At 42.3% G+C, this 14,357-nt stretch overlaps 1 protein-coding gene across 2 annotated transcripts in view; it reads left to right on the forward strand.

The window, feature by feature from the left end:
• The first annotated feature begins 530 nt into the window (after nucleotides 1-530).
• The window catches only part of Usp53 (ubiquitin specific peptidase 53), a 63,041-nt gene continuing 49,214 nt past the window's right edge, over nucleotides 531-14,357 (forward strand). For both annotated transcript variants that reach the window (XM_070022511.1, XM_070022512.1), the window contains exon 1: nucleotides 531-742. The gene's annotated coding sequence lies outside the window, so the exon portion shown is untranslated. The remainder of the gene's footprint in view (nucleotides 743-14,357) is intronic.

Raw genomic sequence — 14,357 nt, forward strand, 5'->3', positions numbered from 1 at the left:
GACAACTAGCCGTTCACCAGTTCACCGGACTCATTTATGAATGGTCCCGGAACCGCCGCCCGGGGTGCATCGGCCCCGCAGCGGAGGCCGCGCCGTCTCCGGCGGGCCGCGCGCCGCTCCCAGGCCGGGAACCCGCGCTCCCAGGCCCGCAGCCCGCGCCCCTCCCCAGCAACACCGCCGGGCCCCCGCGCGGTCACCACGCGCTGCACGCAATCACCGCGTTTCCTCGAGAACCGACTTCCGGCTCCGTGACACCGGGCCGCCTCGCCCACACCCACCTTTCCCCAACCACGAACCCCATCCCGCTCCCGCTGGGGCGAGGAAACCTGGCACGCCGCAAATCTCGCGGGATTTCGCGCCTCCGGAGTAAGCCAATTGAACCGCGCGCCCTCATCGAACCCCCGCGGGAATAGAGCATTGCGTGATGGGGGTGGGCCCAGCGGCGAGGGGGCGGGGCCTCAGGAAGGCGGGGCCTCAGGAAGGCGGGACTCTGGAGACCTGTTGATCGCAGGTGTCAGTGCCCAGACTGGCCCCGGGGTGGCGGGGCCGTGTGCGCATGCTCCATGCGGGGTCGGAACCCAGTTCCCGGAGCACCCCGGCGCGGTGACGGCTGTTGGGGTGTCAGTCGGGTGTCGGCGTGAGGCGGAGCGGGGTCAGCGCGAGGTAGCTCTGTGGGAGTGGAAGGCCCGGGTGCGCTACCTGGACAGCACGCTCGCGGCGCCGGGAGGAGCCAGAGCTCCGGGTGAGTCTCCCAAACTGTAGTGGTGGGTGGGGACCCCCGGCCCGGGCCTAGCCGAGAACGAGTGTCTGGGTGGGGACCCCCGACCCGCCACCCTCCGGGCCTGACCGGGATGGGATCCCCAAGACCTGCCACCCCCCCGGGCCTGGCTGGGCACTAGTGTCTGGAGGGGACCCCCCCCCCGACCTCTCACCCTCCGGGCCTGATCGGGAACTCGTGTCTGGATGGGGACCCCCGGACCTCTCACCTTCCGGGCCTGACGGGGACCCCCAAGACCTGCCACCCTCCGGGTCTGACCCGGGCACCTTCACCCCCGCCCATCCCTCAACACCTTCCGCAGCCCCGCGACTGTCTGCACCAGACCCCGCGAGCTGCCGGGATCCCTGAGTCCCGCAGCCCCCTCCTGCGGCTCTGGAGCCCAGGCCTCTGGCCCGGCCGGAGGGCCAGGTGGTGGCCGCGGGGCCCGAGGGCGGGGATGGGGCAGACTCTGGAATCCAGCCGCAGTTCCTCGGGGCGGGTGGGGATCCGGGAAGGTGCGCTACCTCGGCGCCCGCCCCGGCCTCTCCCCGCGCTCTGGTCCCTTCTTGGGAGGGGAGAAGGGGCTGGATTCCCGAGAATCGTTGTGGGGTTGGTGGTGTTCTTGGTGGTGCGGGACAGGTATAAAGTTAATGTTTAGCGTCCAAATAGCGCGACCAACTGCTTTTAAACAGTGTTGGGGAACGGGAAGTGCTTGCCCAGGTGTAAACTCTTGCAGTGTAAGGTTATCCCACTACGAGGTTGGTTTGTTTGTTGAAGCGGGGCTTGGGTGCTCACTGAGTGAGTTCGTTCTGCACCCCTTTTATCTGTTAGGCAGCTAAGTTTTCTAAATGTTCCCTTGCCTAAGAAGAAAACAAAAACATACATACATATACTCCTTAAAGAATGTTCTAGGCTACTTTTGGGGAGACATTTAATTGTGGAGTTCCTTAGGCTACTTTTGGGGAGACATTTAATTGTGGAGTTCCTTAGCTTTCTGTGAAGTCTTGCTAATTTTCACTATTTTAAAAGGAATAGTAAAAGGGACTTTTGGTAAAATTGACACATATTTGTTAGCTTTGTTTTCTGTACTTTTTAGTTTCTCTTTTTTAACATTTTAAGTTTTTAAAAAGTGTTACTATAAAAGAGGTAAACAGGGGTTACAGTTACATAAGTCAGGTCCTGAGTACATTTCTTTTTGGAAAATGTCACCCCCGTCCATCATTCTCTCCCAGTTTTTCCTTTTTCCTTTCTTGATGGTGGTCCTACGCAAAGATTCCTCCATCTTGTTAAAAAGAACCTTAAGAAGGAAAAGATGAGCAAAACTTACTCTGCGAAAAGTAACATGTGACTTATTTACTCCAGTCATAGAATTCAGAATAGATTCGCTGTAGGTAGGCATTATGAAAAATAAGTATGGTTTTACTTTTTGTGTGTGTGTGTGGCTGGTGGGCCCTGTACTCTGGGCCAGGGCACTGTCCCCCAGCTCTTCAGCTGTAGACCAGCGCTCTACCACATGAGTCTCAGCCCCACTGCCTGCTTTTTCTGCTTATGTGGTGCTGAAGAATAGAACCCACGGCCTCCTGCATGCAAGGCAAGCGCTCTACCACTAAGCCACCTTCCCTGCGCCTGGTTTTACATTTGTATTTTACTGTTTTACTTTCAAAAGAGCTCACTTGGAGTTTGTTTAGATTTATAATTACTGGTTATAAATTATGAAGGTGATTTATTTAAAGTTGTTCATAAATTAACTGGTAGTGGCTTTTTCCCAGTCACCTAAAATGTGAAATTGTAGATTGCAAACAATTCATGGAACTTGTCACTGATAATCAGTTCATTAATATTATTTTTTCTAAAAGATACAAAAGTAAAATTTTATGGAGAGGGAAACTGGAGATTGAAACTCAGGGTTTCATATTTGGTAGGAAAAGTTATGCGTTTAGCCCTCAAAAAGTAGTTTTTTTTTTAAAGTATGTTACTTTTGACACACTAAATATTCTTTCCAGCACTTGTAGGATTTCAGTATGTATTGTGATTCAAGATCTTTCATACTGTTCAGTGTCAAATATTTTATACTGTCAAGAACTAGTTTTGATACTATAGGTTTTAGAAGTTTTTTAAGCAAGCTAGGATTACAGTCATGTGCCCCTGGCGCCCAGCTAAATTTATAAACACTTTTAAGAAGCATAATCAGTTGCCTTTTGGGAAAGTACTGGGCTGAAGGAATGTTGCTTGACTTTGCAAAAAATATATTCTTTATAAAGTAAAAGATTAAGCTACTTGAAAAGATGTTTGGTTATTAAAATTCTTAGCAGCTCTTATTATTTGACAATTGTAATGCATTTTAACATTATAGATTCCAGAGACAAATTTCAGTAGCTTGAAAGCTTATTTATTGCCTCTGTAGCATTTTGAGTACATTTGGTAAGATGTAAAATTCTTGCTCATGAGCTCTTAGATGTGTGTGTTTGTGTGTGAGTGTGTGAGTATATGAATGTGTATGTATGTGTGTGTATGTGGGACTTGAACTGAAGTCTTGGGCACTCACTGTACCTGAGCTTTTTTGCTGAAGGTGGGTACCCTACCACCTGAGCCATAGTTCCACTCTGGCTTTGCAGTAATTTATTGGAGATAAGAGTCTCAGGGACAGTTCTGGCTGGCTTTGAGTCAGTAACCTCAGATCTCAGTCTTTTGAGGTCTAGAATCTGGCTAGGATTACAACTGTGAGCCACAGCACCTGGCTTATGAGTTCTTGTTTTAAGGAAAGAAAGACATGTGCTGGTTTATGTCATTTTTGAAGAGCTAGGTAGAAATTAGTGATGATATAAATGTAGCATTAGTATATTACAAATTTCATATAGAAGCAATGTTTTTAGAAAAATGCTACTATACACATTATAGGAGCAACACATGGATGCAACAGATATTTATTTCTTCAGATAAAACCAGTCAATGGTAATTTAAATATTAAATAATTTTAACCTTGGGAAGCAAGTTATGGTGAGTTTTTAAAAAATGAATAGTTGGAACATTATAGATAATACATATACAAGCCAGGTGTCAGTGGCTTATGCCTGTAATCCTAGCTACTCAAGAGGCTGAGAGCTGAGGATCACAGTTGAAAGCCAGCCAGGGCAGGAAAGTTCATGAGACTCTTATCTACAATTAACCACCAGAAAACTTGAAGTGGCGCTGTGGCTCAAGTGGTAGAGCACTACTTGCCTTGAGCTGAAGAGCTCAGGGACAGTACTTAGGTCCAGAGTTCAAGCCCCACAACCAACAAAAAAATAAATATATAAAAACATAAACTATTTAGCCAAAAACATTTGTACTGTTTTCTTTCCAAGTTTAATTCATCTCCTCCATCTTTGTGCAGTCCAGGCTGGTCTCAAATTTGGACTACTTCTGCTTTGGCATCCCAAGTGTTGAGATTATATAGGTTTTCTGTATGTTATTGGGTTTTCTTTATTAAAAAAGAAAATCCTATTACTTTTGGGCATCTAAAATACTACTCAGAAGAAGTATTATTAGGCCACAAAATAATGTCCATGACATGGATGAAGTAGAAAAGCTTCAAGTATTCATACTTATTTTTCAGAAAATAAAGATTTGTGCAGCACAATTCTCACTTGACTCTTTTGACAGTTTTAAGGAACAAAATCAATTATCTGAGGTATGTTTAAAGTATTTCAAAGATAATTACACTAGTCTTCTATTTGACCATACTAATTTGGAAAAAAAAAAAGGAAATACTAGTCATTTGGAAGTTTTTTACTTTTTGTTTAGTTTTGTTTCTGGAATAGCACATTTATTTTAAAAAACATTTCTAGGCCTACTGTTGTAGGCTAGTCATAATTGCTTAGGCACTAGGGTTTAAAACTAATAAGATGATGTTTAAGTAGTCACAAAAAAAAATTTGTTCCTTTGTAAGCCTCATCAGCTCTACCAATTCCAAAGTACATTGAGTTCTCAAAGGTAAAACTGTTTTTTATTTTTTATTTTTTTATTATTTTTTTTGGGTCCGGTCATGGGGCCTGAACTCTGAGCCTGGGCGCTGTCCCTCAGCTCTTCAGCTCAAGGCTAGCACTCTACCCTTGAGCCACAGCGCCACTTCCGGCTTTTTTTTTCTTTTTTTTGCTTATGTGGTGCTGAGGAATCGAACCCAGGGCCTCGAGCATGCAAGGCAAGTGCTCTACCACTGAGCCACCTTCCCAGCCCCAAAACTGTTTTTTATTGTATCTTCCACTTTGCAAGTTTCTACTTCTTTTCGCATTCTCCTTTCAAGTTCCTAGTCACTCACACAACACCAACAAAGGACAGTGTATTACTTCATTCTTAAGTTACTTTGTGTATCTCTTAGAGATTTATACTATGTTGCTATAATAGGAAATCAGAATAACTAAGGGAATATTGAAGGTAATAACATGAGAGTTATTACAGTGTTTGGGAAGAATATTGAAGAGACAAAGGATGGTAAAGTGAGCCAAACAGCATCTTCAGGAACCTGATTGATGAACCCTATTTAAGTGCATTTTGGGATTCTAGTTATTCTTTTTTTTTTTTTTTTTTTAATTTTCTTTTTGGGTCTGGTCGTGGGGCCTGAACTCTGGGCCTAGGCGCTGTCCCTCAGCTCTTCAGCTCAAGGATAGCGCTCTACCACTTGAGCCACAGTGCCACTTCCAGCTTTTTTCTTTTTGCTTATGTGGTGCTGAGGAATCGAACCCAGGGCCTCATGCATGCCAGGCAAGCGCTCTACCACTGAGCCACCTTCCCAGCCCCTCTAGTTATTCTTATAACTGATGGATCATCATGTTATTCTATGAATTAAATTTTCACTAAAGATGTTTGCAGTGGTTTCCCCGTACACTTACAAGATAACTTCATAAATAGGATTAGTGAACTCAGGGCCTTGGTCTGTCTCTAAGCTTTTTCACTCAAGGCTAGCATTTTACCACGTGGAGCCAGAGCACCACTTCCAGTTTTCTGGTGGTTAATTGTAGATAAAAGTCTCAAGGACTTTACTGCCCTGGCTGGCTTTGAACCATATTCCTCAGATCTCAGCCTAGGATCTTAGCTAGGATTATAGTTATGAGCCACTGGCGTCCAGCTTTTTACTTTAAAGTCTGTATTTTTTGAATCATTTTACATTTTACAACAGTTTACACGGTTGTAAATTAGATTGTATTAATTGCATACTTACTGTATTTGGAGTATTTCTTTTGACCATAGCCCTGTGCATCTTTTTTTATGTAGATTTTTTTTTTATTACAAGTGATAAAGCTGACATACTTTTACTGACTCAGTTGTTGACTTAATGTGTTGATGGGACTTGATCAAAGGAGGAATTAATATAGAAAATAGAATCAACATAGAATTAATATAGAAACTTGAAGTCAGTATCCGAATGTGGGTTCCATCTTTGTCAATAACCCTTCTGGGCATCCTTTGAGCATCAGATAGTTTATGCTTTGGCTTTTTTCAAACTCCTCAGCTTGCATTGTAAACTTCTTGCCCTTTTACTAATGGTCCTTTTACACTTAGGTGACCAGGTTGTTTGAGCCCTTATGAGACTTTTCTTCATATACATTGCTGCCATATAGGCTTGCTATAAAGTTCCTTTTTGTCATGTGGTGCTGACATAAACCTAGCTGCTGGCTATAGGAAATTGTCCTATACCTGCAGTGCCTGCCTTGCTAATTTTTTTTAGGAGCTTTCAGAGGACTTGTTAAAGATTTCAACTCATTTCCTGAGCTTTGTTCAATAAATATTGAATATGTACCCTTACCTTGGGCTGTGGACTGTTCCAGATGCTTGGGATTTACTTTACATTCTCAAATTAAATAAGAAATACAGTATATTTGAAGATAAACAGAGACAAGAAGAAAAGAAAAAGGGGAGTGAAGTCAGGAGAGATGGAATGGGGTGGAGATCATGGTGGTTTGGCATTTTAGATAAACATAGGCTACGTTTAGAAGGTGAGTTTTTAGCAAGGTAATCATGAAGGGAGGCAGGGCAAAGCCATGTGAGTTTCAGGAAGTTATATTTTTAGGCAGAAGAACACTGGTGCAAAGGCCTTGAACAGGAGCTTGTATGGTATTCAGGAATCACCAGGGGGCCATGGTGACAAGAATGAAGAAAGCCAAAAGTCAGGAAGTTAGAAGTGAAGTTAGGGGTGAGAATTCTGGGCAGATAGTAAGGCTGCAATAGTGTGAATGTGATTCCCTAAAATTTATATGCTCAGTGCGTTAGTCTTGAGAGGTGGAGAGGTATCTGGTGATTAGGTCTTAAAGACAAAGCTCTTACGAATAGGTGCCCTTAGCAATGAAGCTAGAGGAAGCCTGTGTATTTCTTCTTACCATTTGAGGCTGCTTCAAGGAAATACCACCTGTGATGCAGAAAGTGAACCCTCGCCAGACACCTTTATTTAGGGCTTCCTGGACTCCAGAACTATGGGCAATTAAATTTCTGTTACTTATAAGAAATTTCAGCTGTCATAGCCTTTACTTATAGATCTAAGACAAGAGTCTTTCAGCCTTTATAAGTCTCTTTAAAAAAAAAAAAAAGTCTGAATGTTGTAAGGATCCATTGCAAAATTTTGAGCAGAGGAACATTATGATGTAATTTTAGAAGAAACTTAACCCTACAACCCTAGGAAATATGTAGGATTAAGACCCAAAAGAAATGAAAATGATGTCCTCAGGAAAACTCATACTTGAATATTGATAGTTACTTTAGTTATAACCCCTAATTGGAAGCAATGCAGATGCCCTTCTAGTAAATGGACAAACCAATTTTGGCAAAACCACTCACAGAATATTACTTAGTAATAAAACAGAATGAAGAGTTGCTGGTACAGATAGATACAGAGAGAGAGAGAGAGAATCTCAAGTGATATACAAACCCAAGAGTATTACCCCAATTGAAATGAGCCAAACAAGAAAGATTGTAGAGTTTCATTTTGTTTGAAATTCCAGAAGAGTTGAAATGATAGTGACAGAAAACAGACCAGGATTTTCTGGGAGTTCAATTCATAACATCATTATGAATTTGACAATCTAAAAGAACACCCATCTATTACTTTAAAGTTAGGAGGTCAGAAATCCAGATGGGCTCAAGAAGTTCCCTGACCTGGTTCCCACAGGCTGAAGTCAAGGTCAAATGGACTGGCCTCCACCCTAGGTGGTGGCCAAGAGAAGAACCTGCTTGCATGCTCATTTGCACTGTCGGCAGATTTATTTCTTCGTAGGACTCAGACCCCTGCTTCTTTGCTATCTGCTAAACAGGATCTTTTCTCTGATCCAAAAGGCCACCCACATTTCTTCTCATAGAGAACCCCCTCTCTATCTTTAAAGCAGTAGTAGTAGCACATCAAGTATTTCTCATTTTGCAAAAGTGCTCCAGCCTGAGAGAAGAGATCTCTGCTTTTTAATGGCTCACATGATTTCAGTAGAGCCAACTAAATAATCCACTGATCTTTTTTATCCTTTGGAGGGATTTGAATTTAGGGCCTTACACTTACTAGAGGAACTCTACCACGTGAGCCACATCTTCAGCCCTTTTTTTGCTCTAATTTTTCAGGTAGGGTCTTGACATTCATTGCCCAGAGCTGGCCTCAACTATTATCATCCTGTCTAATGCCTCTCACATCCCTGGGAACATCTTACATCTCTGGGACCATATGCTACCCTGCTCACAACTACTTTTTGTCCAAGCTAGCCTCAAACCACATTCCTTCCAATCTCTGTCTCCTGAGTAGCTGGGATTTCAGGAATGAATCACTGGACTTAAATGTCAACTTATTCATCACATTTACAGGTTTTAGGGAGTAGAGTGTGAAAGCTGGGGCTCAGGGTGGGTATAGTTTTAGCATTCTGCTTATGACATTGTTAGAAGTTTCTTGGTGATGGAAATGATTGCTTGTGGTCATGATTATAGGACTGTAGTTTTGTTAGAACTCATTGAACTCTGCATTGGGATGTTTTGCTGAGCACAATGTACACTTCAGCAAAATTGGTTAATTGTAAAGAACTGGATATAAAAATACCAATTGAGAAAATAAATCAACACTAATGACATGACTGGGCGCTGGTGGCTCACACCTGTAATCTTAGGTATACAGGAAGCTGAGATCTAAGGATGGCAGTTCCAAGCCAGCCCCTGCAGAAAAGTCCTTGTGAGACTTGTCTCCAATTAACCATTCAAAAAAACTAGAAGTGGCACTGTGGCTCAAGTGGTAGAGTGTTAGCCCTGAGCACAAAAAGTCTCAGGGACAGCACCTAGGCCCTGGACAAGCCCTACAACCAACAAAAGAGAGGGAGGGGGGTAGGGGGAAGGATTTAATTGGTATTCTTACTTCTAGACTTTCTCTTAGGGTTAGATTCCCTCTGGTGTACTTCCCTTTCTGCTACCAGCGAGGAGGTCATAAAACTGAAGGTCATAAAGTTGGATGCTCTGAGCCACTTCAGCCCCAGGCCTTATTAAATATTGTAGCATTTGCACAAAACATAGAAGATTGTGGCTTCAGTGGGTTTATTTATCTGACTAGCTGTTGTGCTGTCACATAAAATAACTACTAAGAAAAATACTGTCCTTTTGACGCCAATGTAACTGTCATTATCATAAGCCTGGTTTGACTGACTTTCTTTTATCCTTCTTTCTGTTTTCATCTGTCCTTTGGTTGGTTATGCTTCTATGTGTTCATGATTTGCAAACATTATGTCCAGCCCCAATCACAATCCTGGAAAAGATGTCAAGATGAAGTTGTTTATTTGGATGTCAACTAGACTACTTCTTTTGGATGTTGTGTAGAAGCTGAGGCATTCTGTTCTGGAGGGAGCTCCACTGTTTGCCAAAACAAAACTCATTCTGCTGCCTAAGTTGGTGCAGGCATCCCTCTTCTGGTCCAGGCAGAAAACTGGGAAGTTGCTTCTCTGGCTGATGACTTCATTTCTGAGAGGCCTGTCATCCTAGTCCTATAACTCTGCTCCCCTGTAGGGAAGGCCTGAGCCTCTCTTCACATCCTTGGCTTGCACACTTCCTCTCCTCAGAGAGCCCCACAATCATGGGGGAATTGTTGCCAAGGTGATGCATAGAGAGTACTAGCATGCTTTAATTTACAATCTTTCAAGATTCAAATGTGTGTTTATTAGCTATGTGATTGTCTCCATTGGTTGGTAGTTAGACTTTGCCTGTGTTTCTCTTGTAAAACTGTAATCTTCAAGTGTTTCCTGTATATTCTGTGTATTTCTCATGAGCAGTTGGTTGCAGCTAGGTATCACTCTCATCTCATTTCTTTGTTGGGGAGAAGGAGGTTTCTTGTTTATTTTTTGTCCTGTTGAGTTGTACTTCTTTTTGTTTGGTCCCTTTTTTTTGTGTTACATTCAAAACTTTAAATTTTCCTCTAAGTAGTATTTTAGAAGCTTCTTGTAAGTGTTAATGTGTATTGCTTTGTTGTTGAATTCTGTGTATTTAATAACTTTTCTTATTTTTGTATTCAATTCTAGTTTATAGATAATATGATCTGTATGCTACTGTTTGATAATGAACTTACTGAGATCTGCACCATGGTTTTCATTTGATATTTTTGCATTTCTTCTAGGCATATTCTGAAATTATACAAATATACGTGCATATATTCATATTTTCTGTTATATTTCTCTTTTTATTTATTATATTTTCCTACAGACACAGCTTAATATTCACTTTATCAATTTAATTCTGCTTAAAATTGCTGTTAAATTTCTTTAAGTTTATACTTTCCTGGTGTATCTTTGGGTGTGTGTGTGTGTGTGTGTGTGTGTGTGTGTGTGTGTGTGTGTGTGTGTGTGTGTGTGTGTGTGTGTGTGTGATCTTGGGATTAGAACTCAGGTCCTCCAAGCACTCTACCACTTGAGCCGTGTGTGTGTGTGTGTGTGTGTGTGTGTGTGTGTGTGTGTGTGTGTGTGTGATCTTGGGATTGGAACTCAGGTCCTCCAAGCACTCTACCACTTGAGCCGTGTGTGTGTGTGTGTGTGTGTGTGTGTGTGTGTGTGTGTGTGTGTGTGATCTTGGGATTGGAACTCAGGTCCTCCAAGCACTCTACCACTTGAGCCATACCCCCACACCCTCTGGTATATCTCTTTTATTTTTATATTTGTGAATGTGTATGTGTGTATATGTTATTTATATGTTACATACCCATGTTATAGTGATGCTTTGCTTTGTTAGCGCAGGCTTTTTACCTTCTATCTTGACTATCCAGCCCCGTTTCAGATTCATTTGTAGCTTCACAGGTGACCATATGAAACATGTTTTCACACATTTATCATGTTATGTAAGTGGGATGCTATTAAATTTCTACATTTTTGCCTTTGTTACTCAAAAGTACTGCTGTGATTTCTTTCGATGCAATCTTGAGGTCTCTGGTGATTCACTGCAAGTTCTACCTCTGCCCTGACATAGCTGCAGGCAATTTGGGTCATGGGTGCTTGCCATGTGCCTTTCTCCTCTGACATCTGACCTAATGCCTAAGTGTACTGGACCTGTGAGCAAGTGTTCTCACTGGAAGCTTGCGAATTCTGACAGATACCCGGTGGCACTCATCTGATCCCTGTCCACTTTAATCCTACACCAAGAGCCATTCTCTCTAAAAACCCTGTCAGAAAGAAGAGAGGTTTGAATGTGTTGGTCAAAGGAGGTGAAAGCAGAAGCATTTATTACTTTCAGACCTGGAGGGGAGAGGACAGTGAGACAGTATAGGAACAACAGGCAAGACAAGCACACTTGCTCCTGTAGGTGGTAAGCAAGACAGGAAGCAAGGACCCGAGGTTAGAGCTTTTACTTAGCTCCAGGGTGTTAGCTAGGAACCTTCCCTGCAGAGAGCAGTGATTGATAGGTTTAGAGCCTCGTGCTGAGACTGAGTGGGGATCACTGCAGCCTGTCTGTACAGCACTTTCAGTGTGGTTGGGTCTAGAGGGTGAATCAAGTTACTCATCCACCACAAGGAGAGCTAGCCACTGGGAAGCAGTTGTGTAAGATTGTTTTCTGGATCAACCACATTGAGAACTAAGAACCAGACACTGTCAGAGTCACCACGCCCTGCTTTAATATGAAATGCCCAACTTATATTGAAAATGAATGCAGAGGTGACGGGAAATTTAAAACTTTCTCAACAAACCAACTTACGGTGAAGGTGTTTATGACCCATAGACATTCACATTGCTTCCTATAATTCACTGCTACTACCTAATGTTGCTCAATAAAAATAACTTCATGCCAGGCACTGGTGACTCACGCCTGTAATCCTAGCTATTCAGGAGACTGAGATCATGGTTCAAAGCCAACCTGGTCAGGAAAGTCCATGAGACTCTGATCTTTAGCTAACCAGCAGAAAACTGGAAGTGGCACTGTGGCTCAAGTGGTCGGTAGAGTGCTTGCCTTGAGCTGAAGAGCTCAGGGACAGCGGACAGCACCCAGGCCCAGAGTTCAAGCCCCATGACTGACAAAAATAAATAAATAAATAGCACTTCATTTTGGAGGATTAGATTCTCAGTTTGGAGGTTTGAGGGTTGCAGTATGTTTAGCTTTTAAGTTGAGCAGTTATTGCCAGATTTACATGACTAGAAAATGTCACAGTAGTATAGATTGTTTTGTTTTTAGCAGTAAAAGAAAGCACCTTTTTCCCCCCCCCCTGATATTCCACCAACAGTGTTCCTTGCTCTATAGATAGCAGAGCAGGTCCTGACTAGTGCAGCACAATGCCTCTGGGCTGGAGATCCCTAAAGTCCCTCCCACCTGCCAGGTTTGAGGATTCTGTAGGAACACTCAGGACTCAGTATCTGGTTGTGCTCATGATATGATTTATTACAGTGAAAGCAAAGCAGGCAAACACAGCATGAGCTTCTGGTCAGCTTTGTGGGTGGAGCCATGCAGGACACACTGGTCCTTCCAGCTGCAAATGAGACGGCATTGGTTAGATACTGTCTACCAGGGAGCTCATCAGAGACTCAGTGCTCTGTGACCTTACTGCAGAGAGGCCACCTACACACGCTCTTGCTGGGGAAAGTACCAAGCCTCTAAGCTTCTAGAAGGAAAGCAGGTGTTGGGATAAATCACAGTGCTAAAAGTCAGTCTCCCCAAATCTTCAGTTCCCATAAGCCTGCTAGCTTAGGCTTTGCTTTTCAATATAATTCATAAATCATAGCATTTTCCCATTTAAAGGCTACAATTCAGTGGTTTTTATTATGTTCCCAGAAACTTACATTTCATTGCTACAGTTTCAGAACCTTTTTATCGCCTCAAAGAAATCCTGTACCATTTAGCTATAGCTCCCCTTCCCTACCCTAACGTCCCCACTTTACTCCTAAACAATCATGCCACAGATGTATGTATCGTCTGCCTGTCTGTGTCTGTAGATTTCTCTGGCTCTGGATATGTCATGTGAATGACATATAATCTGTGGTCTTTTGTGACTACCTTTGACTTTGCATGTTTTCAGTGTTCATGCATGGTATGCCATATATCAGTACTTTGTTCTTTGTTTTGGCTGAATAATACTCTATTATATGAATATACACACGCACATACACATATAAGAGTTTTATTCATCAGTTGCTAGGCATTTGGGTTGTTTTCACTTTTTGGCTATTACAAATAATGCTGTGTTAGCTGTGTTGTGCACATCCTCCCAAATATTTATTAAAGGAATAAGTATATGATTGCATTTTTATTCCTGGAATAAATTCTATTCATCATGATTCTTTTCATCATGTTATTTTTTTGATACATTGGTAGATTGTGTGCTGGTGTTTTGTGAGTAATATTTTGCATTTATAATTGTCACGTTGGTTGGTGGTTTATCACCTTTTGATATTAGCTTCTTGAGATGATGTGAGGTTACTTTGTATTTTATTTTCTCTTGCAGCCTGCAATAATAATTCAACATTTGGAGGGAACAGTTCTTTGATAAAATTGGACTTTGAGTCATCCAGGTCCAGACACCATTTTCAATGAGAAACCTTTTGTCTCCCCACCTAGTCAGTTACTTTCAGTTTTATACTTTTTCTTTGATTACTGTTGTTCATTTGCTAGGAAATTATTGATTTCTTTAGATTTTTGATATTATTTCTATAAGATTTTAGTGGTATTCTTTGACAGTTGTGGTTGCCTCTCTATCTGACCCCTTCTCTTTTATTATCGCTATTTCTATTTCTTTTTTTTTTCTTTCTTTCTTCATCTAGCTTGTGAAGATTTTGTCTGTTGTCATTAGCTTTTGGCAGATTTAGTTTTATTCCCTCCATCTCAGTCAAAGTTCCACAGTTTTTGTTCTTGCCTTCCTCTATGTTTGGATATTTTAAATGTATCTTGTTTGCTCTGGTTTCTTCAGTCTAATTCTGAGAAATTCTCAATCCTTTATGGACGTAGTTAGGCTTTATTTTTTTCTTGTGTTTCCAGGAATACTATGAGGTAGATATTTCTGTTTTGGGGTTTTTTTTGGGGTCCAGTCATGGGGCTTGAACTCTGGGCCTGGGCACTGTCCCTCAACTCTTCAGCTCAAGGCTAGCACTCTACCACTTGAGCCACAGAGCCACTTCCGGCTTTTTTCTTTTTGCTTATGTGGTGCTGA

This window comes from Dipodomys merriami, unplaced genomic scaffold (genome assembly GCF_024711535.1).
Source record: "Dipodomys merriami isolate MVZ:Mamm:240054 unplaced genomic scaffold, mDipMer1.0.p SCAF_15, whole genome shotgun sequence".
Classification (NCBI taxonomy): Eukaryota; Metazoa; Chordata; class Mammalia; order Rodentia; family Heteromyidae; genus Dipodomys; species Dipodomys merriami.